The sequence below is a fragment of the Leuresthes tenuis genome, unplaced genomic scaffold (genome assembly GCF_036924035.1).
Source record: "Leuresthes tenuis unplaced genomic scaffold, fLeuTen1.0.hap1 SCAF_18, whole genome shotgun sequence".
NCBI lineage: Eukaryota > Metazoa > Chordata > Actinopteri > Atheriniformes > Atherinopsidae > Leuresthes > Leuresthes tenuis.
In genome coordinates, this window is record NW_027325372.1 from 25893061 (window position 1) to 25916737 (window position 23677).

The window sequence follows — 23677 nt, forward strand, 5'->3', positions numbered from 1 at the left end:
GAAAGAAACGCGACACCGAATGAGCGATCAGAACAAAGCCTCAATACGGGATTCTCGTGGTGTTTTTGTTGCTGCCTTGTCTTTTGCACAGAGTAAAAGACAAGGCAGCCATCGAATAGGGCCCGATTGTTCCTACTTGGTCAGCCGAGGAGCAAGGGGGGGGGAGCAAGCGGCTCAACCAAGCAAAGCTCACCATGGGGAAGGTGGCTATGCCAACTAGCCTGATGCCCTGCTCCCGCAGTGACGGATAATCGTACTCTGGTTTCTCTTCATAACGTACAAGTCTTTCGCCTTTTACTAAAGATTTCTGTGGAGAGCAGCACTAATGAGTTGTTTCTATTTTTGGCAGGCTTTACCTTTGCGGGTGAAGCCCTTTCTGTCTGTGCAAAAGAAATATTCTTACTGTGCAGAGTGACTTCTCTGAGTAGAATCGCCTTACTTGTTGCGACTGTGCCGATGTTCGAAGCTGGAGTGCAAAGTTGTTGCTTGAATGGTGCTTGCTGGAGCGTGCGGGAGTGCAAAGTTATACCATTTAAAAGGGCTGAAGAGTGCTCAGTGCAGCGGGTGGGCGACACTCTGGCCACCTTGAAAACCGAGGTTACATCCACTACCAGGGGCAGCCCAAGTACTGCCGCAAGTGTGGTGAGCATGGGCACCTGGTTGAGGCTTGTACCAAGGTGTTATGTGGGAAGAGCAGAGAAATTGGGCAAACTTTTGGAGAGTGTCCAAATGGCAGGAAATGTAATCTCTGTGGAGAATTAAATCACCTCTTCAGAGATTGCCCTAAATCTTTTGCCAACAAATTAAAGACGGTAAAGCCACAGTCAAGCCAACAAAGAGAAGGACCAAAGGTGGCAGTTGGTGAACAAAGTGAAGAGGTTGACCCAATAAATTCAAACTTCCCGCCAAAAGCTTGGATTGGAAGTGAGGAGCAAAAAGGGGAGGGGCCTGTAGAGGCCTCACCACTCAGTGTTGAAGTCTGTGAGAATTCACAGGCAGAGGGTGGAGCTACGCTAAATGAGGAGGAAGAGCAGACAGGTGAGTCTAGTGAAGATACTCACCTCCCCGAAGGTCAACAGCCGAAGAGGACGGCATCTGAGCCTCTGATTCCCCAGTGGTATCAGAGAAGAGGGGAAGGGTTAGGTCCCTTTCAGACAGTTCTTCAGTGGAAGAACCTAGAGTCTTCCCCTCCGACTCACGAAATGAGGTCTCCTTTTTAACTTCAGCTCTGCAATCAACCCCCAGGGACTCAAAGTTAAATGCAACATTGCGTCAGAGGCCAACACCGAGAGTCCGAAAAGGAAATATAGATCACCCTACTCACTTTTCACCTAAAGAAATGAAGGAAGAGCTAGTTTCCCAAGAAATAACCTGTGTGTAATTTGTTTTGATAACTTAGAAAAACGAAAATGACATACCTACTTTCCTTTATGCTTTTAATGGTTCTCACCTTCTCAACACTAAATGTGAGAAGTGTGAAATCAAAGACAAGAGCCCAGAGTATTTTATCCTTCTTAGACTCCATTAAATCAGATGTGTTTTTAATACAAGAATGTGGACTACCTTTTTTAAAAAACCATAGACAATGGGAGGAAATGTGGCCCCATTTATCGATATGGAGTGGCTCAAATCAAAATAAAAATGATGGTGTGGCCATTCTAATTAAAAATCCGCATGTTCTGGTGAAAGGTAGCACAGTGGTGAGAGACGGACGGGCACTTTTAGCACACTTGAATTTTATGGGGCAAGACTTTAACCTCTTAAATATTTATGGTTTCAATGGAAAAAATGAAAGGTATGACCTTTTAGAAGATATACAGCTTTACATGCTAGGGCAAGTACCTTTAGTTGTAGGAGGGGATTTTAACTGTATCTTGAGCAGGAAAGATAGAAAAAGAGCAGGGGTAGATTTTAAAGTGGATAAGACTTCGATTTTACTTCAGGGCATATGCAGGGATTTTAAGCTTACTGACTGTTTTAAAACCATGCATCCCAGAGAGGAGGGCTTCACCTGGTTTAGTCATGATGGCACCAGAGCCTCTCGCATTGATTATTTCTTTACTAGAGATTGCCCACCCACTGATGTTAGATTAACCCCTGTTTTCTTTTCAGACCACCTTATGCTCTCCTGCACCCTTTCACCCCCTTCTGGTGTGACGGTAGGAAGTGGTCTGTGGAAACTCAACTGTTCCCTGTTGGAGGATGAAATCATAGTCAGTCAGTACAGGGAATGTTATAAAGAGTGGCAGACCCTTCAAGACCTCTACGAAACACATGCACAATGGTGGGAAATGGTGAAGGAAACGACCCAGACTTTTTTTAAACAGCAAGGTAAACGTAAAAAAAGGAAAGAGAATAGATGTATGATGGGACTACATAAACGCTTACAGCGCTACTTTAAACTAAATCAGTGTGGCATAGACTTTAAAGAAGAAATCAAAGATGTCAAAAAGGAAATGTCAGTTTTAGCAGAAATAAAGAGTAAAGGAATTTTTGTAAGAAGCAGGGAGCAGGAAATTGAGGAAGGTGAAAAAGAAAGAAAGTTATAAATAAAAAGGAGTGTAATCAAAATCTAAAAAGAGAAGATGGGTTTTTAACAAAATCCACACAAGAGATGATTGAAACTGTACATACCTTTTATAGTAACATGTACAAAGAGAAACCAGTGCACTTGGAAACATCGGCAGAAATCTTAAAATTCGTTGACAAAACCGTAAAAGAGAATGCACACTTGACACAGAATTTTACTGCTTTAGAGTTAAAAAAATGCCTAACAGGTTTTAAGAGAAGTCGAGCTCCGGGTTTAGATGGGCTTCCTGCAGAATTCTATCTGACCTATTGGGACCTTTTATCATCAGACATTTTAGATGTTTTTAAAGATTTTGAAAAACTCGACCGACTGCCTGACAGTTTTAGAGTGGGAATAGTGACTCTACTTTATAAAAAAAATGATAAGACTGACCTAAAGAATTGGAGGCCAATCACACTTTTAAACTTTGACTGTAAACTTTTTAGCAAGGTTTTAGCGACACGGATGTCCTCTGTTTTAGAGGAGGTAATTCACCCAGACCAAGCTTGTGCCATCTCAGGGAGACAACTCACCGACAGCCTCGTACTGATTCGAGACATCATTGATTACGCTAGAGACAGAAACACCCGGCTTGTCATCTTAAATTTAGACTTTGAAAAAGCATTTGATCGGGTCTCGCATCAATATCTCTTTCAGGTGTTGCAGCCATCGAAAAGGGCCCGATTGTTCCTACTTGGTGAGCTTTGCTTGGTTGAGACGCTTGCCCCCCCCCCCTGCTCCTCGGCTGACCAAGTAGAAACAATCTATTCGATGGCTGCCTTGTCTTTTACTCTGTGAAAAAGACAAGGCAGCCACAAACACCACGGGAACACCGTATTGAGGCTTTGTTCTGACCACTCATTCGGTGTCGCGTTTCTTTCAAGCAATTCTCCCGGTTAGCCCGCACTCGGCTCGCTCCCAGAGCCGTGTTAAAGTCCACTTCGCATTCACTCTCTTTTCTCAGCAGATTAAAAGAAAGTTTCATCTTGGGCTCCCTGAAACTTCCATCCTGCACCGCTGTTTGCTTTTTCACAAGAGCAGAGGAGAGCGCACCGTTCCCAGCGGCACTGCAGTACCGGGTCGAGGCTTGGAGTGAACGGAGCAAGCTTCTTTTTCAACTCCTATTCTTAAAAATCCATTTAATATGTTGTCCTCGTATAGAGGACATATTAAACTGATAAGAACAGATACTACACTTGATATTAGCCAAAAGGCCGAGAAGCGATAACTGTCCACTGTTTCAGGTCCGAGGGCCCTTGCTGGCACAATGCGCACTTGTAGCAGTGTTCTTTTTATGGCCATAGGTGGCCAGAGTGTCACGTTGCCCCTCCGCCCACCCGCTGCACTGAGCACTCTTCAGCCCTTTTAAATGGTATAACTTTGCACTCCCGCATGCTCCAGCAAGCACCATTCAAGCAACAACTTTGCACTCCAGCTTCGAACATCGGCACAGTCGCAACAAGTAAGGCGACTCTACTCAGAGAAGTCACTCTGCAAAGTAGCAAGATTTCTTTTGCACAGAGAGAAAGGGCTTCACCCGCAAAGGTAAAGCCTGCCAATAATAGAAACAACTCATTAGTGCTGCTCTCCACGGAAGTCTTTAGTAAAAGGCGAAAGACTTGTATGTTATGAAGAGAAACCAGAGTACGATTATCCGTCACTGCGGGAGCAGGGCATCAGGCTAGTTGCCATAGCCACCTTCCCCATGGTGAGCTTTGCTTGGTTGAGACGCTTGCTCCCCCCCTTGCTCCTCGGCTGACCAAGTAGGAACAATCGGGCCCTATTCGATGGCTGCCTTGTCTTTTACTCTGTGCAAAAGACAAGGCAGCAACAAAAACACCACGAGAATCCCGTATTGAGGCTTTGTTCTGACCGCTCATTCGGTGTCGCGTTTCTTTCAAGCAATTCTCCCGGTTAGCCCGCACTCGGCTCGCTCCCAGAGCCGTGTTAAAGTCTACTTCGCATTCACTCTCTTTTCTCAGCAGACTCTTGGGATTTTATCAATAAAATGAATAAATTCACTCAAACTATGTTAAAACTGCTTTGTCCTTCATATTTACCATGTCTTGAAAGATTTAAACAAAAAAAACAACGTTGTACTTTGCAGTAAAAGAAATAGCAAATCTAAAGTTTCAGGAATCCGAGAATAAGCTTACTTTCATGAGTTCTTCACGATTTCGGATTTTGCTATAAAATGAATTCCTTCACTCAAACTAAATTAAAACTGCTAAACCGCTAATCTGTTACATGTAAGGCAGATGTCAAATTCACCGAATTAGGATTATTCGGTATTCGGCCAATCGAGCTATAGCAGCTTCGGTAAAAGAGTATAAGTTGAAGAGTTTGTGAATAAAGGTGTGCGCACACATAGTGAGCTGTAGGAAAATAGGCAGGGAGCAATGCCGGCTGGCGTATATGTTCTTGTATGTTGTCTGACTGTTTGATTTGAATGTGTTGTGTAAGTGTCCTGTTGAATGTTACATGTTTGGGCTTTGACACGCTTCACTGTGGTTGTTAACTGTGTGGTGTGTCCTGAAATGTTATATGTTTGGGCTGTGTGACATGCTTAATGCTTGTCAGTAGCTACCCACTTATTCATATATAGCAACTGACAACGTAAGAAGTCCGGACATACTTTGATAGAGTAGTTGTAGAAGTATCCTTATTGATAATAGATAAACTAATTCATAGTGATAGAACAGTAGATGAACAGGTGCCTGCACATGTCTCACGAAAATAAAATGGGTGTATCATTGCTGATGGCAGAGCAATACTGCCAAACTTATGAGTTCTTGTGGCAAACTTGATTCAGTGTCTTGACGTGTATACGCTGTTTCGCTGACTTGATTGTCACAAGAAACAAAGTGTGTTTGATAAGATCCGACCATTTTATTACGGGAGGATCAGTATGTATGGATTCTGATGTGACTGATAAACCCATTCGTATCTTAAGCACAATCTAATACGTGAGACAACGCCCTGGCACACGATAAAAAAAAAAAGAGAGAGCGGTTTTGTGTCCCCACAGTCCATAATGTAGAAAAGAAAGAAAAAAGCCTTTCTGATTTGGTGTGTGTGCTCATAGTGCAGAGTGTAGAGAAAAGAAAGCCGTTTTGGTGTCACGGGTGTTGTGACTTACACACACACATTTCTAAATTGTGAAAGGAAATTATTTTAGAGGAAGCACTAGAGTTTAGATCCCACATTTGTTGATAGGCATTCATTTATTTCTTCACTTCTGATAAAAATGATAAGACTGACCTAAAGAATTGGAGGCCCATCACACTTTTAAACTTTGACTGTAAACTTTTTAGCAAGGTTTTAACGACACGGATGTCCTCTGTTTTAGAGGAGGTAATTCACCCAGACCAGGCTTGTGCCATCTCAGAGAGACAACTCACCGACAGCCTCGTACTGATTCGAGACATCATTGATTACGCTAGAGACAGAAACACCCGGCTTGTCATCTTAAATTTAGACTTTGAAAAAGCTTTTGATCGGGTCTCGCATCAATATCTCTTTCAGGTGTTGCAGCCATCGAATAGGGCCCGATTGTTCCTACTTGGTGAGATTTGCTTGGTTGAGACGCTTGCTCCCCCCCCCTTGCTCCTCGGCTGACCAAGTAGGAACAATCGGGCCCTATTCGATGGCTGCCTTGTCTTTTACTCTGTGCAAAAGACAAGGCAGCCACAAACACCACGGGAACACCGTATTGAGGCTTTGTTCTGACCACTCATTCGGTGTCGCGTTTCTTTCAAGCAATTCTCCCGGTTAGCCCACACTCGGCTCGCTCCCAGAGCTGTGTTAAAGTCTACTTCGCATTCACTCTCTTTTCTCAGCAGATTAAAAGAAAGTTTCATCTTGGGCTCCCTGAAACTTCAATCCTGCACCGCTGTTTGCTTTTTCACAAGAGCAGAGAAGAGCGCACCGTTCCCAGCGGCACTGCAGTACCGGGTCGATGCTTGGAGTGAACGGAGCAAGCTTCTTTTTCAACTCCTATTCTTAAAAATCCATTTAATATGTAGTCCTCGTATAGAGGACATATTAAACTGATAAGAACAGATACTACACTTGATCTTAGCCAAAAGGCCGAGAAGCGATAACTGTCCACTGTTTCAGGTCCGAGGGCCCTTGCTGGCACAATGCGCACTTGTAGCAGTGTTCTTTTTATGGCCATAGGTGGCCAGAGTGTCACGTTGCCCCTCCGCCCACCCGCTGCACTGAGCACTCTTCAGCCCTTTTAAATGGTATAACTTTGCACTCCCGCATGCTCCAGCAAGCACCATTCAAGCAACATCGGCACAGTCGCAACAAGTAAGGCGACTCTACTCAGAGAAGTCACTCTGCAAAGTAGCAAGATTTCTTTTGCACAGACAGAAAGGGCTTCACCCGCAAAGGTAAAGCCTGCCAATAATAGAAACAACTCATTAGTGCTGCTCTCCACGGAAGTCTTTAGTAAAAGGCGAAAGACTTGTATGTTATGAAGAGAAACCAGAGTACGATTATCCGTCACTGCGGGAGCAGGGCATCAGGCTAGTTGCCATAGCCACCTTCCCCATGGTGAGCTTTGCTTGGTTGAGACGCTTGCTCCCCCCCTTGCTCCTCGGCTGACCAAGTAGGAACAATCGGGCCCTATTCGATGGCTGCCTTGTCTTTTACTCTGTGCAAAAGACAAGGCAGCAACAAAAACACCACGAGAATCCCGTATTGAGGCTTTGTTCTGACCGCTCATTCGGTGTCGCGTTTCTTTCAAGCAATTCTCCCGGTTAGCCCGCACTCGGCTCGCTCCCAGAGCCGTGTTAAAGTCTACTTCGCATTCACTCTCTTTTCTCAGCAGACTCTTGGGATTTTATCAATAAAATGAATAAATTCACTCAAACTATGTTAAAACTGCTTTGTCCTTCATATTTACCATGTCTTGAAAGATTTAAACAAAAAAACCAACGTTGTACTTTGCAGTAAAAGAAATAGCAAATCTAAAGTTTCAGGAATCCGAGAATAAGCTTACTTTCATGAGTTCTTCACGATTTCGGATTTTGCTATAAAATGAATTCCTTCACTCAAACTAAATTAAAACTGCTAAACCGCTAATCTGTTACATGTAAGGCAGATGTCAAATTCACCGAATTAGGATTATTCGGTATTCGGCCAATCGAGCTATAGCAGCTTCGGTAAAAGAGTATAAGTTGAAGAGTTTGTGAATAAAGGTGTGCGCACACATAGTGAGCTGTAGGAAAATAGGCAGGGAGCAATGCCGGCTGGCGTATATGTTCTTGTATGTTGTCTGACTGTTTGATTTGAATGTGTTGTGTAAGTGTCCTGTTGAATGTTACATGTTTGGGCTTTGACACGCTTCACTGTGGTTGTTAACTGTGTGGTGTGTCCTGAAATGTTATATGTTTGGGCTGTGTGACATGCTTAATGCTTGTCAGTAGCTACCCACTTATTCATATATAGCAACTGACAACGTAAGAAGTCCGGACATACTTTGATAGAGTAGTTGTAGAAGTATCCTTATTGATAATAGATAAACTAATTCATAGTGATAGAACAGTAGATGAACAGGTGCCTGCACATGTCTCACGAAAATAAAATGGGTGTATCATTGCTGATGGCAGAGCAATACTGCCAAACTTATGAGTTCTTGTGGCAAACTTGATTCAGTGTCTTGACGTGTATACGCTGTTTCGCTGACTTGATTGTCACAAGAAACAAAGTGTGTTTGATAAGATCCGACCATTTTATTACGGGAGGATCAGTATGTATGGATTCTGATGTGACTGATAAACCCATTCGTATCTTAAGCACAATCTAATACGTGAGACAACGCCCTGGCACACGATAAAAAAAAAAAGAGAGAGCGGTTTTGTGTCCCCACAGTCCATAATGTAGAAAAGAAAGAAAAAAGCCTTTCTGATTTGGTGTGTGTGCTCATAGTGCAGAGTGTAGAGAAAAGAAAGCCGTTTTGGTGTCACGGGTGTTGTGACTTACACACACACATTTCTAAATTGTGAAAGGAAATTATTTTAGAGGAAGCACTAGAGTTTAGATCCCACATTTGTTGATAGGCATTCATTTATTTCTTCACTTCTGATAAAAATGATAAGACTGACCTAAAGAATTGGAGGCCCATCACACTTTTAAACTTTGACTGTAAACTTTTTAGCAAGGTTTTAACGACACGGATGTCCTCTGTTTTAGAGGAGGTAATTCACCCAGACCAGGCTTGTGCCATCTCAGAGAGACAACTCACCGACAGCCTCGTACTGATTCGAGACATCATTGATTACGCTAGAGACAGAAACACCCGGCTTGTCATCTTAAATTTAGACTTTGAAAAAGCTTTTGATCGGGTCTCGCATCAATATCTCTTTCAGGTGTTGCAGCCATCGAATAGGGCCCGATTGTTCCTACTTGGTGAGATTTGCTTGGTTGAGACGCTTGCTCCCCCCCCCTTGCTCCTCGGCTGACCAAGTAGGAACAATCGGGCCCTATTCGATGGCTGCCTTGTCTTTTACTCTGTGCAAAAGACAAGGCAGCCACAAACACCACGGGAACACCGTATTGAGGCTTTGTTCTGACCACTCATTCGGTGTCGCGTTTCTTTCAAGCAATTCTCCCGGTTAGCCCACACTCGGCTCGCTCCCAGAGCTGTGTTAAAGTCTACTTCGCATTCACTCTCTTTTCTCAGCAGATTAAAAGAAAGTTTCATCTTGGGCTCCCTGAAACTTCCATCCTGCACCGCTGTTTGCTTTTTCACAAGAGCAGAGAAGAGCGCACCGTTCCCAGCGGCACTGCAGTACCGGGTCGATGCTTGGAGTGAACGGAGCAAGCTTCTTTTTCAACTCCTATTCTTAAAAATCCATTTAATATGTAGTCCTCGTATAGAGGACATATTAAACTGATAAGAACAGATACTACACTTGATCTTAGCCAAAAGGCCGAGAAGCGATAACTGTCCACTGTTTCAGGTCCGAGGGCCCTTGCTGGCACAATGCGCACTTGTAGCAGTGTTCTTTTTATGGCCATAGGTGGCCAGAGTGTCACGTTGCACCTCCGCCCACCCGCTGCACTGAGCACTCTTCAGCCCTTTTAAATGGTATAACTTTGCACTCCCGCATGCTCCAGCAAGCACCATTCAAGCAACAACTTTGCACTCCAGCTTCGAACATCGGCACAATCGCAACAAGTAAGGCGACTCTACTCAGAGAAGTCACTCTGCACAGTAACAAGATTTCTTTTGCACAGACAGAAAGGGCTTCACCCACAAAGGTAAAGCCTGCCAAAAATAGAAACAACTCATTAGTGCTGCTCTCCACGAAAGTCTTTAGTAAAAGGCGAAAGACTTGTATGTTATGAAGAGAAACCAGAGTACGATTATCCGTCACTGCGGGAGCAGGGCATCAGGCTAGTTGCCATAGCCACCTTCCCCATGGTGAGCGTTGCTTGGTTGAAACGCTTGCCCCTGTGCAATCGACAAGGCAGCAACAAAAACACCACGGGAACACCGTATTGAGGCTTTGTTCTGACCGCTCATTCGGTGTCGCGTTTCTTTCAAGCAATTCTCCTGGTTAGCCCACACTCGGCTCGCTCCCAGAGCCGTGTTAAAGTCTACTTCGCATTCACTCTCTTTTCTCAGCAGACTCTTGGGATTTTATCTATAAAATGAATTCCTTCACTCAAACTATGTTAAAACTGCTTTGTCGTTCATATTTACCATGTCTAGAAAGATTTAAACAAAAAAAAAAACAACGTTGTACTTGGCAGTAAAAGAAAGAGCAAATCTAAAGTTTCAGGAATCCGAGAATAAGCTTACTTTCATGAGTTCTTCACGATTTCGGATTTTGCTATAAAATGAATTCCTTCACTCAAACTAAATTAAAACTGCTAAACCGCTAATCTGTTACATGTAAGGCAGATGTCAAATTCACCGAAATAGGATCTAAGGGTATTCGGCCAATCGAGCTGTAGCAGCTTTGGTAAAAGAGTATAAGTTGAAGAGTTTGTGAATAAAGGTGTGCGCACACATAGTGAGCTGTAGGAAAATAGGCAGGGAGCAATGCCGGCTGGGGTATATGTTCTTGTATGTTGTCTGACTGTTTGATTTGAATGTGTTGTGTAAGTGTCCTGTTGAATGTTACATGTTTGGGCTTTGACACGCTTCACTGTGGTTGTTAACTGTGTGGTGTGTCCTGAAATGTTATATGTTTGGGCTGTGTGACATGCTTAATGCTTGTCAGTAGCTACCCACTTATTCATATATAGCAACTGACAACATAAGAAGTCTGGACATACTTTGATAGTAGTTGTAGAAGTATCCTTATTAATAATAGATAAACTAATTCATAGTGATAGAACAGTAGATGAACAGGTGCCTGCACATGTCTCACGAAAATAAAATGGGTGTATGATTGCTGACAGCAGAGCAATACTGCCAAACCTATGAGTTCTTGTGGCAAACTTGATTCAGTGTCTTGACGTGTATACGCTGTTTCGCTGACTTGATTGTCACAAGAAACAAAGTGTGTTTGATAAGATCCGACCATTTTATTACGGGAGGATCAGTATGTATGGATTCTGATGTGACTGATAAACCCATTCGTATCGTAAGCATAATCTAATACGTGAGACAACGCCCTGGCACACAATCAAAAAAAAAAAGAGAGAGCGGTTTTGTGTCCCCACAGTCCATAATGTAGAAAAGAGAGAAAAAAGCCTTTCTGATTTGGTGTGTGTGCTCATAGTGCAGAGTGTAGAGAAAAGAAAGCCGTTTTGGTGTCACGGGTGTTGTGACTTACACACACACATTTCTAAATTGTGAAAGGAAATTATTTTAGAGGAAGCACTAGAGTTTAGATCCCACATTTGTTGATAGGCATTCATTTATTTCTTCACTTCTGATAAAAATGATAAGACTGACCTAAAGAATTGGAGGCCCATCACACTTTTAAACTTTGACTGTAAACTTTTTAGCAAGGTTTTAACGACACGGATGTCCTCTGTTTTAGAGGAGGTAATTCACCCAGACCAGGCTTGTGCCATCTCAGAGAGACAACTCACCGACAGCCTCGTACTGATTCGAGACATCATTGATTACGCTAGAGACAGAAACACCCGGCTTGTCATCTTAAATTTAGACTTTGAAAAAGCTTTTGATCGGGTCTCGCATCAATATCTCTTTCAGGTGTTGCAGCCATCGAATAGGGCCCGATTGTTCCTACTTGGTGAGATTTGCTTGGTTGAGACGCTTGCTCCCCCCCCTTGCTCCTCGGCTGACCAAGTAGGAACAATCGGGCCCTATTCGATGGCTGCCTTGTCTTTTACTCTGTGCAAAAGACAAGGCAGCCACAAACACCACGGGAACACCGTATTGAGGCTTTGTTCTGACCACTCATTCGGTGTCGCGTTTCTTTCAAGCAATTCTCCCGGTTAGCCCACACTCGGCTCGCTCCCAGAGCTGTGTTAAAGTCTACTTCGCATTCACTCTCTTTTCTCAGCAGATTAAAAGAAAGTTTCATCTTGGGCTCCCTGAAACTTCCATCCTGCACCGCTGTTTGCTTTTTCACAAGAGCAGAGAAGAGCGCACCGTTCCCAGCGGCACTGCAGTACCGGGTCGATGCTTGGAGTGAACGGAGCAAGCTTCTTTTTCAACTCCTATTCTTAAAAATCCATTTAATATGTAGTCCTCGTATAGAGGACATATTAAACTGATAAGAACAGATACTACACTTGATCTTAGCCAAAAGGCCGAGAAGCGATAACTGTCCACTGTTTCAGGTCCGAGGGCCCTTGCTGGCACAATGCGCACTTGTAGCAGTGTTCTTTTTATGGCCATAGGTGGCCAGAGTGTCACGTTGCACCTCCGCCCACCCGCTGCACTGAGCACTCTTCAGCCCTTTTAAATGGTATAACTTTGCACTCCCGCATGCTCCAGCAAGCACCATTCAAGCAACAACTTTGCACTCCAGCTTCGAACATCGGCACAATCGCAACAAGTAAGGCGACTCTACTCAGAGAAGTCACTCTGCACAGTAACAAGATTTCTTTTGCACAGACAGAAAGGGCTTCACCCGCAAAGGTAAAGCCTGCCAAAAATAGAAACAACTCATTAGTGCTGCTCTCCACGAAAGTCTTTAGTAAAAGGCGAAAGACTTGTATGTTATGAAGAGAAACCAGAGTACGATTATCCGTCACTGCGGGAGCAGGGCATCAGGCTAGTTGCCATAGCCACCTTCCCCATGGTGAGCGTTGCTTGGTTGAAACGCTTGCCCCTGTGCAATCGACAAGGCAGCAACAAAAACACCACGGGAACACCGTATTGAGGCTTTGTTCTGACCGCTCATTCGGTGTCGCGTTTCTTTCAAGCAATTCTCCCGGTCAGCCCACACTCGGCTCGCTCCCAGAGCCGTGTTAAAGTCTACTTCGCATTCACTCTCTTTTCTCAGCAGACTCTTGGGATTTTATCTATAAAATGAATTCCTTCACTCAAACTATGTTAAAACTGCTTTGTCCTTCATATTTACCATATCTAGAAAGATTTAAACAAAAAAAAAAACAACGTTGTACTTTGCAGTAAAAGAAAGAGCAAATCTAAAGTTTCAGGAATCCGAGAATAAGCTTACTTTCATGAGTTCTTCACGATTTCGGATTTAGCTATAAAATGAATTCCTTCACTCAAACTAAATTAAAACTGCTAAACCGCTAATCTGTTACATGTAAGGCAGATGTCAAATTCACCGAAATAGGATCTAAGGGTATTCGGCCAATCGAGCTGTAGCAGCTTTGGTAAAAGAGTATAAGTTGAAGAGTTTGTGAATAAAGGTGTGCGCACACATAGTGAGCTGTAGGAAAATAGGCAGGGAGCAATGCCGGCTGGGGTATATGTTCTTGTATGTTGTCTGACTGTTTGATTTGAATGTGTTGTGTAAGTGTCCTGTTGAATGTTACATGTTTGGGCTTTGACACGCTTCACTGTGGTTGTTAACTGTGTGGTGTGTCCTGAAATGTTATATGTTTGGGCTGTGTGACATGCTTAATGCTTGTCAGTAGCTACCCACTTATTCATATATAGCAACTGACAACATAAGAAGTCTGGACATACTTTGATAGTAGTTGTAGAAGTATCCTTATTAATAATAGATAAACTAATTCATAGTGATAGAACAGTAGATGAACAGGTGCCTGCACATGTCTCACGAAAATAAAATGGGTGTATGATTGCTGACAGCAGAGCAATACTGCCAAACCTATGAGTTCTTGTGGCAAACTTGATTCAGTGTCTTGACGTGTATACGCTGTTTCGCTGACTTGATTGTCACAAGAAACAAAGTGTGTTTGATAAGATCCGACCATTTTATTACGGGAGGATCAGTATGTATGGATTCTGATGTGACTGATAAACCCATTCGTATCGTAAGCATAATCTAATACGTGAGACAACGCCCTGGCACACAATCAAAAAAAAAAAGAGAGAGCGGTTTTGTGTCCCCACAGTCCATAATGTAGAAAAGAGAGAAAAAAGCCTTTCTGATTTGGTGTGTGTGCTCATAGTGCAGAGTGTAGAGAAAAGAAAGCCGTTTTGGTGTCACGGGTGTTGTGACTTACACACACACATTTCTAAATTGTGAAAGGAAATTATTTTAGAGGAAGCACTAGAGTTTAGATCCCACATTTGTTGATAGGCATTCATTTATTTCTTCACTTCTGATAAAAATGATAAGACTGACCTAAAGAATTGGAGGCCCATCACACTTTTAAACTTTGACTGTAAACTTTTTAGCAAGGTTTTAACGACACGGATGTCCTCTGTTTTAGAGGAGGTAATTCACCCAGACCAGGCTTGTGCCATCTCAGAGAGACAACTCACCGACAGCCTCGTACTGATTCGAGACATCATTGATTACGCTAGAGACAGAAACACCCGGCTTGTCATCTTAAATTTAGACTTTGAAAAAGCTTTTGATCGGGTCTCGCATCAATATCTCTTTCAGGTGTTGCAGCCATCGAATAGGGCCCGATTGTTCCTACTTGGTGAGATTTGCTTGGTTGAGACGCTTGCTCCCCCCCCTTGCTCCTCGGCTGACCAAGTAGGAACAATCGGGCCCTATTCGATGGCTGCCTTGTCTTTTACTCTGTGCAAAAGACAAGGCAGCCACAAACACCACGGGAACACCGTATTGAGGCTTTGTTCTGACCACTCATTCGGTGTCGCGTTTCTTTCAAGCAATTCTCCCGGTTAGCCCACACTCGGCTCGCTCCCAGAGCTGTGTTAAAGTCTACTTCGCATTCACTCTCTTTTCTCAGCAGATTAAAAGAAAGTTTCATCTTGGGCTCCCTGAAACTTCCATCCTGCACCGCTGTTTGCTTTTTCACAAGAGCAGAGAAGAGCGCACCGTTCCCAGCGGCACTGCAGTACCGGGTCGATGCTTGGAGTGAACGGAGCAAGCTTCTTTTTCAACTCCTATTCTTAAAAATCCATTTAATATGTAGTCCTCGTATAGAGGACATATTAAACTGATAAGAACAGATACTACACTTGATCTTAGCCAAAAGGCCGAGAAGCGATAACTGTCCACTGTTTCAGGTCCGAGGGCCCTTGCTGGCACAATGCGCACTTGTAGCAGTGTTCTTTTTATGGCCATAGGTGGCCAGAGTGTCACGTTGCACCTCCGCCCACCCGCTGCACTGAGCACTCTTCAGCCCTTTTAAATGGTATAACTTTGCACTCCCGCATGCTCCAGCAAGCACCATTCAAGCAACAACTTTGCACTCCAGCTTCGAACATCGGCACAATCGCAACAAGTAAGGCGACTCTACTCAGAGAAGTCACTCTGCACAGTAACAAGATTTCTTTTGCACAGACAGAAAGGGCTTCACCCGCAAAGGTAAAGCCTGCCAAAAATAGAAACAACTCATTAGTGCTGCTCTCCACGAAAGTCTTTAGTAAAAGGCGAAAGACTTGTATGTTATGAAGAGAAACCAGAGTACGATTATCCGTCACTGCGGGAGCAGGGCATCAGGCTAGTTGCCATAGCCACCTTCCCCATGGTGAGCGTTGCTTGGTTGAAACGCTTGCCCCTGTGCAATCGACAAGGCAGCAACAAAAACACCACGGGAACACCGTATTGAGGCTTTGTTCTGACCGCTCATTCGGTGTCGCGTTTCTTTCAAGCAATTCTCCCGGTCAGCCCACACTCGGCTCGCTCCCAGAGCCGTGTTAAAGTCTACTTCGCATTCACTCTCTTTTCTCAGCAGACTCTTGGGATTTTATCTATAAAATGAATTCCTTCACTCAAACTATGTTAAAACTGCTTTGTCCTTCATATTTACCATATCTAGAAAGATTTAAACAAAAAAAAAAACAACGTTGTACTTTGCAGTAAAAGAAAGAGCAAATCTAAAGTTTCAGGAATCCGAGAATAAGCTTACTTTCATGAGTTCTTCACGATTTCGGATTTAGCTATAAAATGAATTCCTTCACTCAAACTAAATTAAAACTGCTAAACCGCTAATCTGTTACATGTAAGGCAGATGTCAAATTCACCGAAATAGGATCTAAGGGTATTCGGCCAATCGAGCTGTAGCAGCTTTGGTAAAAGAGTATAAGTTGAAGAGTTTGTGAATAAAGGTGTGCGCACACATAGTGAGCTGTAGGAAAATAGGCAGGGAGCAATGCCGGCTGGGGTATATGTTCTTGTATGTTGTCTGACTGTTTGATTTGAATGTGTTGTGTAAGTGTACTGTTGAATGTTACATGTTTGGGCTTTGACACTTCACTGTGGTTGTTAACTGTGTGGTGTGTCCTGAAATGTTATATGTTTGGGCTGTGTGACATGCTTAATGCTTGTCAGTAGCTACCCACTTATTCATATATAGCAACTGACAACATAAGAAGTCTGGACATACTTTGATAGTAGTTGTAGAAGTATCCTTATTAATAATAGATAAACTAATTCATAGTGATAGAACAGTAGATGAACAGGTGCCTGCACATGTCTCACGAAAATAAAATGGGTGTATGATTGCTGACGGCAGAGCAATACTGCCAAACTTATGAGTTCTTGTGGCAAACTTGATTCAGTGTCTTGACGTGTATACGCTGTTTCGCTGACTTGATTGTCACAAGAAACAAAGTGTGTTTGATAAGATCCGACCATTTTATTACGGGAGGATCAGTATGTATGGATTCTGATGTGACTGATAAACCCATTCGTATCGTAAGCATAATCTAATACGTGAGACAACGCCCTGGCACACAATCAAAAAAAAAAAGAGAGAGCGGTTTTGTGTCCCCACAGTCCATAATGTAGAAAAGAGAGAAAAAAGCCTTTCTGATTTGGTGTGTGTGCTCACAGTGCAGAGTGTAGAGAAAAGAGAGAAAAGAAAGCCGTTTTGGTGTCACGGGTGTTGTGACTTACACACACACATTTCTGAATTGAGAAAGGAAATTATTTTAGAGGAAGCACTAGAGTTTAGATCCCACATTTGTTGATAGGCATTCATTTATTTCTTCACTTCTGATGAAGTTTCAACAATAAACAACAAACTTTGTATTATGAGAAAGAACCAGACTCATTCTTCAGGAATCCGAAAATAAGCTCTATTTTACGAGTTATGCACGAATTCGGATTCTCCTATAAAACGAATTCCTTAACTCTAACCAAGTTAAGACTGCTTTGTCCTTCATATTTATTCATGTCTAATCAAGTTTCAACGATAAACAACGTTGTACTTTGTACTTCTTCAGCAATAAGCATCTCTCGACATATGACGAAATACAGATTTTGCTATAAAATGAATTCCTTCTATTAGCCTGACTTAAAACTGTTTGTCCTCCTTATTTATCCACTTCAAATCAAGTTTCAACAATTAAAAAAATGTTGTAGTTTGAGAAAAAACAACTTAATCTTAAGCAATCAGTAGGGTAAGAAAGGGTAAGAAAAGGTGCAAATGCCAACCATACATCACTAAAAGGTGGAGCGGAAGTATTCGGCTGCAAGTAGGTGCGAATGCCTGACAATGTATGATCAAAAGAGGGAGCGGAGGTTTTCGACTGCAAGGTCTGAATGTCCAACCATAATTTGTAAAAACCGGGGAAGAAAAGGCTCGAAAGCCCGACTATACACCATCAAAAGCGGGAGCGGAGGTGTTCGGCTGCAAGTAGGTGTGAATGTTCGACCATAATTTGTAAAAAGCGGGTAAGAAAAGGTTCGAATGCCCGACTATATATTAACCAAAGCAGGAGGAGAGGTCTTCGGATAAGAGTGGGTGAGAATTTACAACCATAATCTATAAAATGCGGTGAAAAAAAAGGTGTGAATACCCCATAGAACACTAAAAGGTAGAGCGGAAGTGTTCGGCTGCAAGAAGGTGTGAATGTCTGACCATAGTTTTTAAAAAGCGGGTAAGAAAAGGTTTGAATGCCCGAACATACACCATCAAAGGAGGGAGCGGAGGTGTTCCGCTGTAAGAAGGTGTGAATGTCCGACCATAGTTGGCAAAAAGCAGGTAAGAAAAGGTTAAAATACCCGATTGTACACAATCAATAGCGGGAGCAGAGTTGTTCCGCTACTAAAAGGTGTGAAAGTCCGACCATGGTTTGTAAAAAGCGGGTAAGAAAAGGTGCGAATGCCCGACAATGTATGATCAAAAGAGGGAGCGGAGGTTTTCGGCTGAAACAAGGTCTGAATGTCCATCCATATTTTGTAAAAATCTGGGAAGAAAAGGCTCGAAAGCCCGACTATACACCATCAACAGCTGGAGCGGAGGTGTTCAGCTGCAAGAAGGTCTGAATGTCCATCAATAATTGCTAGAAAACATGGAAGAGAATTTTCGAATATCAAACCGCACATGATCATAAGCGGGAGAGGAGGTGTTCAAATGCAAGAAGGTGTGAATGTCCACCCATAATTACTGCAAAATGGGTAAGAAAAGGTACGAATGCCCAACAATACATGATCCTAACAGGGAGCGGAGGTGTTTGGCTGCGACAAGGTGTGTATGTCCACCCATAATTAATGAAAAGCGGGCAACAAGTAGGTTTGAATACCCATCATCAAAAGCAGGAGTGGATGTGTTCGGCTACAAGAAGGTTTGAATGTCTGACCATAGTTTGTAAAAAGCGGGTAAGAAAAGGTTTGAATGCCCGAACATACACCATCAAAGGAGGGAGCGGAGGTGTTCCGCTGTAAGAAGGTGTGAATGTCCAACCATAATTGGCAAAAAGCAGGTAAGAAAAGGTTAAAATACCCTATTGTACAGAATCAATAGCGGGAGCAGAGTTGTTCCGCTACTAAAAGGTGTGAAAGTCCGACCATGAATTGTAAAAAGCGGGTAAGAAAAGGTGCGAATGCCCGACAATGTATGATCAAAAGAGGGAGTGGAGGTTTTCGGCTGAAAGAAGGTCTGAATGTCCATCCATAATTTGTAAAAATCGGGGAAGAAAAGGCTCGAAAGCCCGACTATACACCATCAACAGCTAGAGCGGAGGTGTTCAGCTGCAAGAAGGTCTGAATGTCCATCAATAATTGCTAGAAAACATGGAAGAGAATTTTCGAATATCAAACCGCACATGATCATAAGCGGGAGAGGAGGTGTTAAAATGCAAAAAGGTGTGAATGTCCACCCATAATTACTGCAAAATGGGTAAGAAAAGGTACGAATGCCCAACCATACATCATCAAAAGCAGGAGTGGATGTGTTCGGCTACAAGAAGGTTTTAATGTCCGACCATAGTTTGTAAAAAGCGGGTAAGAAAAGGTTCGAATGCCCGAACATACACCATCAAAAGAGGAAGCGGAGGTGTTCCACTGTAAGAAGGTGTGAATGTCTGACCATAGTTGGTAAAAAGCGGGTAAGAAAAGGTGAAAATACCCGACTGTACACAATAAATAGCGGGAGCGGAGTTGTTCGGCTACTAAAAGGTGTGAAAGTCCGACCCTGGTTTGTAAAAAGCGGGTAAGAGAAGGTGCGAATGCCCGACAATGTATGATCAAAAGAGGGAGCGGAGGTTTTCGGCTGCAAGAAGGTCTGAATGTCCAACAATAATTTTGTAAAAACCGGGGAAGAAAAGGCTCGAAAGCCCGACTATACATCATCAAAAGCGGGAGCGGAGGTGTTCAGCTGCAAGAAGGTCTGAATGTCCATCAATAATTGCTAGAAAACATGAAAGAAAATTTTCGAATATCAAACCACACATCATCATAAGCGGGAGAGGAGGTGTTCAGCTGCAAGAAGGTGTGAATGTCCGACCATAGTTTGTAAAAAATGGGTAAGAAAAGGTGCGAATGCTCAACCATACATCATCAAAAGCAGGAGTGGATGTGTTCGGCTAAAAGAAGGTTTGAATGTCCGACCATAGTTCGTAAAATGCCGGTAAGAAAAGGTTCGAATTCCCGAACATACACCATCAAAACAGGGAGCGGAGGTGTTCCGCTGTAAGACGGTGTGAATGTCCAACAATAGTTGGTAAAAAGCGGGTAAGAAAAGGTTAAAATACCCGACTGTACACAATCAATAGCGGGAGCGGAGTTGTTCGGCTACAAAAAGGTGTGAAAGTCCGACCATGGTTTGTAAAAAGCGGGTAAGAAAAGGTTCGAATGCCCGAATATATACCATCAAAAGCGGAAGCGGAGGTGTTCGGCTGAGAGAAGGTGTGAACGTCCGACCAAAGTTTGTAAAAAGCAGTGAAGAAAAGTTTCGAATATCCAACCAAACATAATCAAAAGCGGGAGCAGAGCTGTTCGACTGCAAGTAGGTGTGAATCTCCGACCATAATTGCTGAAAAATGTGTTAGAAAAGACAAGAATGCCGGACCATACATCATCAAAAGCGGGAAAAGTGGTGTTCGGCTGCAAGTAGGTGTGAATGTCCAGCCATAATTACTCACAAACCGGTAAGAAAAGGTAGTATTGCCAGACCATACATTATCAAAACAGGGAGCGGAGGTGGTTCAGCTGCAAGGTGTGAATGTCTGACTAAAGTTTATAAAAAGCGGGTAAGACAAGGTGCGAATGCCTGACAATGTATGATCAAATGAGGGAGCGGAGGTTTTCGGCTGCAAGGTCTGAATATACAACCATAATTTGTAAAAACCGGGGAAGAAAAGGCTCGAAAGCCCGACTATACACCATCAAAAGCGGGAGCGGAGGTGTTCGGCTGCAAGTAGGTGTGAATGTTCGACCATAATTTGTAAAAAGCGGGTAAGAAAAGGTTTGAATGCTCGACTATATATTAACAAAAGCAGGAGGAGAGGTCTTCGGATAAGAGTGGGTGAGAATTTCCAACCATAATCAATAAAATGCGGTGAAAAAAAAGGTGTGAATACCCCATAGAACACTAAAAGATGGAGCAGAAGTGTTCGGCTGCAAGAAGGTGTGACTGTTCGACTATATTTGGTGAAAAGCAGGTGAAGCAAGGTCTGAATGCCCAACCTTACATCATCAAAAACGAGATCAGAGGTGTTTGGCTGCAAGAAGGCCATAGTTTGCCAAAAGCGGGTAAGCTGCGAATGACCGACTAAATATCAACAAAAGTGGGGGCGGATGTCTTCGGATGCAAGTGGGTGTGAATATCCCACCATACAAGTATGGTGGAGAGGAAGCTGTGAATGGCCGACCATAGTAAAAAGCGGGTGAGAAAAGGTGCGAATGTCCAATCATACATGATCAAAACAGGGAGCGGAGGTGTTTGGCTGCGACAAGGTGTGTATGTCCACCCATAATTAATGAAAATCGGGCAACAAGTAGGTTTGAATACCCATCATCAAAAGCAGGAGTGGATGTGTTCGGCTACAAGAAGGTTTGAATGTCTGACCATAGTTTGTAAAAAGCGGGTAAGAAAAGGTTCGAGTGCCCGAACATACACCATCAAAAGAGGGAGCGGAGGTGTTCCGCTGTAAGACGGTGTGAATGTCCAACAATAGTTGGTAAAAAGCGGGTAAGAAAAGGTTAAAATACCCGACTGTACACAATCAATAGCGGGAGCAGAGTTGTTCGGCTACAAGAAGGTGTGAAAGTCCGACCATGGTTTGTAAAAAGCGGGTAAGAAAAGGTGCGAATGCCCGACAATGTATGATCAAAAGAGGGAGTGGAGGTTTTCGGCTGCAAGAAGGTCTGAATGTCCAACCATAATTTGTAAAAACCGGGGAAGAAAAGGCTCGAAAGCCCGACTATACACCATCAAAAGTGGGAGCGGAGGTGTTCAGCTTCAAGACGGTCTGAATGTCCATCAATAATTGCTAGAAAACATGAAAGAAAATTTTCAAATATCAAACTGCACATGATCATAAGCAGGAGAGGAGGATTTCAGCTGCAAGAAGGTCTACCCATAATTACTGAAAAATGGGTAAGAAAAGGTGCGAATGCCTAACCATACATCATCAAAAGAGGGAGCGGAGTTGTTCCGCTGTAAGACGGTGTGAATGTCCGACCATAGATGGTAAAAAGCGGGTAAGAAAAGGTTAAATTACCCGACTGTACACAATCAAAAGAGGGAGCGGAGTTGTTCAGCTAAGAGAAGGTGTGAAAGTCCGACCTTGGTTTGTAAAAAGTGGGTAAGAAAAGGTTCGTATGCCCGAATATACACCATCAAAAGCGGAAGCGGAGGTGTTCGGCTGCAAGATACTGTGAACGTCCGACCAAAGTTTGTAAAAAGCAGTTAAGAAAAGGTTTGAATATCTAACCAAACATAAGAATGAGTCTTTTCCGCTGTAGAATGCCCGACTATAGACCATCAACTGCGGGAGCGGAGGTGTTCGGCTCTGAGTAGGTGTGAATATCCGACCATAATTGCTGAAGAATGTGTTGGAAAAGGTAAGAATGCTGGACCATACATCATCAAAAGCGGTAGAGGTGGTGTTCGGCTGCAAAAAGGTGTGACTGTTCGACTAAAGTTTGTAAAAAGTGGGTAAGACAAGGTGCGAATGCCTGACAATGTATGATCAAAAGCGGGAGCGGAGGTGTTCAGCTGCAAGAAGGTCTACATGTCCATTAATAATTGCTAGAAAACATGAAAGAAACTTTTCGAAAATCAAACCGCACATGATCATAAGTGGGATAGGAGGTGTTCAGCTGCAAGGTGTGAATGTCCACCCATAATTCCTGAAAAATGGGCAAAAAAAAGGTGTGAATGCCCAACCATACATCATCAAAAGCAGGAGTGGAAGTGTTTGGCTACAAGAAGGTGTGAACGTCCAACCAAAATATGTAAAAAGAAGTTAAGAAAAGGTTCGAATATCCAACCAAACATAATCAAAAGCGGGAGCAGAGCTGTTCGACGGCAAGTAGGTGTGAATGTCAGATCATAATTTGCAAAAAGCTGATGAGAAAGGGTGAGAATGCCCGACTATACATCATCAAATGCGGGAGCGGAGTTGTTCGGCTGTGAGTAGGTGTGAATCTCCGACCATAATTGCTGAAAAATGTGTTAGAAAAGGTAAAAATGCCGGTCCATACATCATCAAAAGCGAGAGAGGTTGTGTTCGGCTGCAAGTAGGTGTGAATGTCCAGCCATAATTACTCACAAACGGGTAAGAAAAGGTAGTATTGCCAGACCATATATGATCAAAACAGGGAGCGGAGGTGGTTCAGCTGCAAGAAGGTTTGAATGTCAAACTAAAGTTCAAATATATTAACAAAAGCGGGAGGAGAGGTCTTCGGATGAAAGTGGTTGAAAATTTCCAACCATAATGTATAAAATGCGGTGAAAAAAAAGGTGTGATAGAACACTAAAAGGTGGAGCGGAAGTGTTCGGCTGCAAGAAGGTGTGAATGTCCGACTATATTTGGTGAAAAGCAGGTGAAGCAAGGTCTGAATGCCCAACCTTACATCATCAAAAGCAAGATCAGAGTTGTTAGGCTGCAAGAAGGCCATAGTTTGCCAAAAGCAGGTAAGGTGCGAATGTCCGACTGAATATCAACAAAATTTGGGGCGGAGGTTTTCGGATGCAAGTGGGTGTGAATATCCCACCATACAAGTATGGTGGAGAGGAAGCTGTGAATAGCTGACCATAGTTTGGAAAAAGCGGGTAAGAAAAGGTTTGAATGCCCGAACATACACCATCAAAAGAGGGAGCGGAGGTGTTCCGCTGTACGAAGGTGTGAATGTCCGA

The 23677-nt window shown here is 43.2% G+C and overlaps 11 non-coding genes across 11 annotated transcripts; 1 reads left to right on the forward strand and 10 right to left on the reverse strand.

Moving 5' to 3' along the window:
• Positions 1-253: 253 nt before the first annotated feature.
• LOC140276347 (U5 spliceosomal RNA) lies at positions 254-367 on the forward strand. Its single transcript, XR_011908948.1, has one exon. It is a non-coding gene; the product is annotated as a U5 spliceosomal RNA (small nuclear RNA).
• Positions 368-3611: 3244 nt separating this feature from the next.
• LOC140276167 (U2 spliceosomal RNA) lies at positions 3612-3795 on the reverse strand. Its single transcript, XR_011908846.1, has one exon. It is a non-coding gene; the product is annotated as a U2 spliceosomal RNA (small nuclear RNA).
• Positions 3796-4103: 308 nt separating this feature from the next.
• Positions 4104-4217, reverse strand: LOC140276332 (U5 spliceosomal RNA). The gene has a single exon (XR_011908934.1). It is a non-coding gene; the product is annotated as a U5 spliceosomal RNA (small nuclear RNA).
• Positions 4218-6486: 2269 nt separating this feature from the next.
• Positions 6487-6670, reverse strand: LOC140276011 (U2 spliceosomal RNA). Its single transcript, XR_011908704.1, has one exon. It is a non-coding gene; the product is annotated as a U2 spliceosomal RNA (small nuclear RNA).
• Positions 6671-6955: 285 nt separating this feature from the next.
• LOC140276333 (U5 spliceosomal RNA) lies at positions 6956-7069 on the reverse strand. The gene has a single exon (XR_011908935.1). It is a non-coding gene; the product is annotated as a U5 spliceosomal RNA (small nuclear RNA).
• Positions 7070-9338: 2269 nt separating this feature from the next.
• Positions 9339-9522, reverse strand: LOC140276012 (U2 spliceosomal RNA). The gene has a single exon (XR_011908705.1). It is a non-coding gene; the product is annotated as a U2 spliceosomal RNA (small nuclear RNA).
• A 308-nt stretch (positions 9523-9830) lies between these two features.
• LOC140276327 (U5 spliceosomal RNA) lies at positions 9831-9944 on the reverse strand. Its single transcript, XR_011908930.1, has one exon. It is a non-coding gene; the product is annotated as a U5 spliceosomal RNA (small nuclear RNA).
• A 2200-nt stretch (positions 9945-12144) lies between these two features.
• On the reverse strand, positions 12145-12328 carry LOC140276013 (U2 spliceosomal RNA). Its single transcript, XR_011908706.1, has one exon. It is a non-coding gene; the product is annotated as a U2 spliceosomal RNA (small nuclear RNA).
• Positions 12329-12636: 308 nt separating this feature from the next.
• Positions 12637-12750, reverse strand: LOC140276427 (U5 spliceosomal RNA). The gene has a single exon (XR_011909022.1). It is a non-coding gene; the product is annotated as a U5 spliceosomal RNA (small nuclear RNA).
• A 2200-nt stretch (positions 12751-14950) lies between these two features.
• Positions 14951-15134, reverse strand: LOC140276014 (U2 spliceosomal RNA). Its single transcript, XR_011908707.1, has one exon. It is a non-coding gene; the product is annotated as a U2 spliceosomal RNA (small nuclear RNA).
• A 308-nt stretch (positions 15135-15442) lies between these two features.
• On the reverse strand, positions 15443-15556 carry LOC140276428 (U5 spliceosomal RNA). Its single transcript, XR_011909023.1, has one exon. It is a non-coding gene; the product is annotated as a U5 spliceosomal RNA (small nuclear RNA).
• Between the last annotated feature and the right edge of the window lie 8121 nt (positions 15557-23677).